A 6035-nucleotide genomic window follows, 5' to 3' on the forward strand; every position below is an offset into this window, starting at 1 on the left:
CCGGGGCTCTCTCTCGTACGCGCCCCAGCAGTCATTCTATTCTACATCACTCACCGATCAAATAAGGATTTGACAGCCGCCAAAAAAAAGATCAATGCAGAAAAAACCCTGGATTGGTTATATAACGTTGGACAGAATGTTGATCCGGCCATCGCGTATATTCAGCGCACATAAGGTAAACGTTTTGCAAACGTTTTTTAGAGAAATAAAAACAGGTCGACGAATCGATGCGCATATTTTGCGTCAACGTATTTTTTGCGTCGACGTCATCGATGACCTCGACGCGTTGTCCCAGCCCTAATGTCAATGATTATCAATAGGAGGGAGAAAGTCATTGCTCTATTGTTGGCCCTTGTACTCCAATGGCATCTCGTGTCAAGCATGAAGTTTTCAGCTGTGAAGGTATATTCTAGCCCTATGTCTTAATGTCCAGTGTTTTAACAGTATTGCAAATAGTGCCTTTAGTTGTTTGTTTTATTTTTAAAATGTAGAACCAAGCCCTGAGGGAAAGCAATGCACGAGCAGGTGAGAACTTGCACTGTTTCTTAAATTGTACTTTTTTGTGTGTGATGTAAGTCCAAAATTACCATATGCCTTTCATTTTGTAGCTTCGGATGACAGCGGCTTACTTCAAGAGCAGGTGAAGCAAGTTCAACAAACAATGTTGAAGACGTTTGCTTGCACTGGGCAATCAGGTACAACTTGCAAACAGCACCTGTGGTTGTTGGTTTAATTCCCACTGGGGCTACCTGTACATGTAGTAGACCTAGATATAAATGTTATAGTTTAGTAGTTGAGGGACCAGGACTGACTATTTTATTCTGGGAAACCCTGTAGGTGCAGATCAGACCCTTATGCTGTGACGTCTTGCAGAGTTTGGCGATGTTGGAGTTATCCCTGTCAGGGGATCTGTTACTCCCCCTACACACCCAGGAAGATTTGCCGTGTCTTGACAACAGTTTGAAGCAGGATAAAAAGCTCCAGGAACAATTTGTAAGTTTGCTGATTATAACGCCATAGAGTAATCTAAAAAGTAAAATTTAAGATTGTAAACTGCATATATTACAGTCTGAATCCTTAGCCTTTCACATTTTTTATTTATTTATGAGAAGCTTCAGAGAAATGTAATTTGTAACACTTTTTTGGATTTTCAGCTTGGTGTAGGGGATAAAGCATGTTTTAAGAGACATGTTCCTTTAGACCAGTGGTTCTCAATTCCAGTCCTCGTGACCCACTGCTCTGCACTTTTTGTATGTCTCTCTTATCTGACACACTCAGTTCAGTTCATGGAGTCTCTCCTAATGAGCTGATGATCTGGTTCAGGTCTGTTAAATAAGGGAGACATACAAAATGTGCAGAGCAGTGGGTCACGAGGACTGGAATTGAGAACCACTGCTTTAGACCATTGTTCAAAGTAAGTTGGATATTTTTTTTATTATATTTAAGTAGATGTGTATGGCCTCATGCAATTCAAATGAAATGACAGATCTGTATTTTCTAAATTAGCCATCCTGAAGAACCTGGCAACCCAGGATGCCACTGATGAAGCGGTCTAGGTTAACGTTTCGCGTTACCTGAAAGGAGCATCTGACCGTGAAGGCAGAAAAAGGCACCGCACAGCTGAGAGGGACCCACAGCCGACCACTTAGGCTAACTACTGACACCCCAGAATCACTGACAACTGGAATCCTTTCTTTATCTTGCAGTCAGTAACATCAAGACCCCTAAAGAAGTCAGAAGTGTCACACTATACTCACTAACTGTGGAAATTACTTTCTTTTTTTTCTTTTTTCAAATAATGCTTGTAAGTCCTTGTGCCACAGGTCAGCATTGCAGCTATAATGGTCTATTCTACTCCAGAGCTTTACTATAAATTACTACCACTTAACCTATTGTTAGAAATGGCTTGTAAATGTGATGTCATACTTTGATTTATTTGGTATCCTGCACATTATTTTGTATCAAGTATTCTCTTTACTTGTCATAATGTTTACAGGTAATTGTTTTCACCCTAGAGCTGTCCTCTTTATATGAACAATTATTGTAAGAGTTGTAATTTGCTTGTAAGGCTGTTTTTTGTTTTTGTTTTTTGTTTTACCAAAATGTAATAAGAAACCTGCATGTTAGTATATTGATTTATTTATTTTTCTGTTATGTTTCAGTGATCTGACACATCTTGTTTAAATGACAGTTAATGTACTTTGAAATGTGGAATAAAAATGCCAAATGGATATTTGTCTGGTTTGAGCAATCATTATTCTTGATAAACTGCATGCTATAAATATTAAATATTATATATAGCCAGAATAAGCGGCGGCAGATCGCTCGAAAATAGCGCTTGCCTCCGGCGGGCCGCGGAAGGGCCGCCTTCAATATAAAGGCGGCGGGACGGCGGTTGGCCCGCGGGCCGGCCGCGGAACGAAGGCGGTAGGAAGGCGGCTGCCGCTTTTAAAAAGCGGCTGCCGCCGGCGGTGCGCCGTCCAACGTGTTTGCGATGTCGCCGTTCTGCCGCTTCTACTGCCGCCGGAGCGCCGACGGTGGGCCGCCGACTCATTGCTATCTGGGGATAAATCGTTCACAATATAACCAAGAACGTGGTTAAGAAAGTATATTTCAGCTTTTAAGGAAGTGTCTGAGCCATTGGCAAATGCTTCGCCTTTATTGCTAGGGAGTGATTAACATGGATATAAACTCGTCTTCTATTGTCAACACTCCCGGTTTCCTTGGAAACCAGGTCTGTGGCATTCTAGAGCTGTAGTCTGAAAGAGGATCGGCTCAAGGGAGGAGGGACGGCGAGAGAGCGGACACACACACACACACACACACACACACACACTCTCTTCATACTGTTACATGCTCATTGCTCGGCTGAGGAGTCATGACTGAGCTCAGCACTGAAGCTCTGCATCTCTCCTCAACGTCTTTTCACCCGCCAAATCCTTCTCTAACTTGAGAATAAGCACCTTAATCCTCATTCAGACATTCAGTTTGTTCAATGTGTACTTGCTAAAACGAAACAACAATGATGTTGTTGTAACTGAGCTCTTAAAAGCACGCTTTAGTCTGTACACAGCCAGCGTTTATTGAACTGGTGTGTGTTAATCGGCTATACGCACGCAGTCCTGTATAAATCCGCTTGCTAATTCGTTACTTGGAGGCGGAGATGTCTGACATGCAGGGACAGCTGGAGCTGAGGACTGTAGTAATGTCATGGAGTCTGTTCACCGCTGCTATCACAGCTGGAGAGACACAGGTGCCTTTGGGATCAGACACCGGACTGCATTAGCAGCTCTCTGTGAGGGAAGAATTGCGTCAGTAGCCAAAAATAGGCTTCATGTCTATTCATTGTTAATCCAATTCTGCTAGAATGAATATTTGTACCACCAGCAGGAGCGTTGCATTAATTGGATTCCAAATTAGGCTCCTTCTTACAGACATTGAACACTATAGTTTGTTGGGCATGCATGCCTTCATTAGAATTTGCACTTGAAATGATATTCTCTACCCATTTAACTTCTGTAATGTGACATCAAACGGGATGCTCACAAGAAAAACATGCAGAGCTGGACTTAATTTTGATCATTATGGCATTGATTGGATTGTGAAAATTGTCCATACTTACCAGACACCCATCATCTTAAGATGTGTCCTGGTAATGTCAATGGAAAAGTAATTATGCAGATTATATTTATTGAATTACATGTACTAATGAATATTTGACAATAAGACCATAATGTGTTTTAGAGAGAAAATTGGGTCATTTGGGATTTGTGTCAAACACCTTACAATATCCTTATTTCAACACTACTATTGCAACTCAAGCAGGCCTCACCCTTCTTCTTTTTTTTGCCTATGCCTTAGGTGGGAATTATTTTTATTAATCAATATCAAATGATTGATTTTAAAAGATCTGACTCAGAAGAACAGTTATTCACAAACTGGACATAGCAAGTCGCACGGGTATATTTGTGGCAATAGCCAACAATACATTTTATGGGTCAAAATTATACATTTTTCTTTTATGGCAAAAATCATTAGGATATTAAGTAAAGATCATGTTCCATGAAGATATTTAGTAAATTCCCTACTGTAAATATATAAAACATTTATTTTTGTGAGTGAATGCAGCACAATCGCGAATATAAATGGACAACTATAAAGGTGATTTTCTCAATGTTTAGATTTTTTTGCACCCTCAGATTCCAGATTTTTCAATTAATTGTATCTCTACCAAATATTGTCTTGTCCTAACAAACCATACATCAATGGAAAGCTTATTTATCCAGCTTTCATGTGATGTATGAATCCCAATTTCAAAAAATTGACCCATGTGACTGGTTTTGTGGTCCAGGTTCACATATAGTTTATTTACTAAGGCTTGTGGGGATGCATGTTTCTGGCAATGGATTTGTCGTCTTTTCCACGGCCCTCAGTCCTAGTTTTATAATAATCACCACTTCCATTTTTATGGAAATTACATCAGCCGTCTGAGGGAAATGCTCTTAGCGCTGTTTACCTCCCTCTTTCTCTTCTACTCTATTGATTTGAGGCTGTAAGTAAAGCACTGTGACTAAGAGCTGAACCCCAGTGAATGAGCGGCGACGGGTGACTTTGCTACAACAAGGTACAAAATCACTTTCCAGACCCTCTCTCTCTCGGTTTTACACAAAAGTTAAAAAAGTAGCACAACAAGACTTAAACATTATAACATTAATAAAGCTTTAATAAAACTACAAGTTGCACACTGCATTGAAACCCTCCAAAACACCACAGACTTTCATTGTATGTTCATAACTGTAACTGCACTTTTATTTGCTAACAATCTGAGGGCTAAGCCGAAATGAAATGTGGTAATTGATCACGGCGCAGATGCTGTTGATAGAGCTTAACTTGTTCTGAACCCGGTACATTCAATTAATCCAGAGATCTTGTTACAGCTGTAGGCACTGGATCTGTGTGCTCATGGGCAAGATATCTAGATGTGTTAACAGATGCCTGAGGCAAGGCCAAACCACCCAACTTCAGCCTGTCCATCTGAAGGGAGATTTTGGGAGATGGGAGAGTGTCTGTCTCTGGAGAGCTGGGATACTCTGGAGCTCTTCCAGCATGCTTGGCACACCACATCTATTTCTGGTCCAGCTCCCACATAAGGGCAGTGGAATGGGTTTGCTGCCAGGTTCGAAATACTTTTCCAGTGATTTAATTAAATATTGACTAAATACAAAGAGATGAGTTAGCGTTGTCTTGGTGACAGGGTGGCATCTGAACTCTGAGAATGTGTCATGGGCTTTTGTTTTCAGTAGGTCAGATCTATATTTTTATTCTCCTCGTTGAGTATGGTGTTGAGAGGCTCCATTTAGATCAGATTATGGCTTGTTTCCCAACAGTATCACAGTAAATTTTCTGCCTCCATTTAAGCCAGTAGAAACATATTAAAGCTCACAGTCTCACTGGAACGACTGTGACTCATCTGACATTTTAGTCTCATTTTAGTCTTGTCTCTGTGGCTCAGCCCTCTCTCTTTCTCTTTCTCTCTCTCTCTGTCATTTTCTTCATCTATCGCTGTTCCTTTTTTTAAACAATGATCATCCTCATGCCAGCGAGTATCACATTCCTCTCCAGCAATCATGTTTCCTCTAAACTGATTCTTATTAATGTATTTGGCTTCTCAGATGCACATCAATTACATTGTTTAGTAATATAATTATTGTTGCAACAGCTAACTAGCAACATAGAATTCTGGATGTCATAAATAGTTGCTCAGTTTAACAGAAACGTGACTATCAAAGCACATAGAATATTTAAAATGGTGAACTTATCACCTTGGAATATTCTGGATTGTGAAAGTTTGTCTCTATATGAGGGCTAAATTGTTTTAGCAGTGGAGAAAAGTAATGTTTATGAATAAAAAAATGTACACCAGAAGTATGCGTTGTTCATAAAGTAAATAATGGTCCGTTTTGATTTCATGTTGACTTTAATGTCAAAAGTGTAGGATTGTTTTGTGTATGTTAATTTGTAGCTTATGCATGTAG

The 6035-nt window shown here is 40.1% G+C and overlaps 1 long non-coding RNA gene across 2 annotated transcripts in view; it reads left to right on the forward strand.

Annotated features, from left to right (window-relative positions):
• The window catches only part of LOC309507011, a 53227-nt gene extending 50996 nt beyond the window's left edge, over nt 1-2231 (forward strand). Inside the window, exons 2-7 of one of the 2 annotated variants that reach the window (XR_014208985.1) lie at nt 324-402; nt 492-525; nt 609-695; nt 838-993; nt 1155-1414; nt 1507-2231. This is a non-coding gene — a long non-coding RNA (uncharacterized lncRNA). The remainder of the gene's footprint in view (nt 1-323; nt 403-491; nt 526-608; nt 696-837; nt 994-1154; nt 1415-1506) is intronic. The other variant, XR_014208986.1, reaches the window with a different exon arrangement.
• Nucleotides 2232-6035: the final 3804 nt, after the last annotated feature.

The sequence above is a fragment of the Leuciscus leuciscus genome, assembly GCF_965113295.1.
Source record: "Leuciscus leuciscus genome assembly, chromosome: 9".
NCBI classification, from domain to species: domain Eukaryota; kingdom Metazoa; phylum Chordata; class Actinopteri; order Cypriniformes; family Leuciscidae; genus Leuciscus; species Leuciscus leuciscus.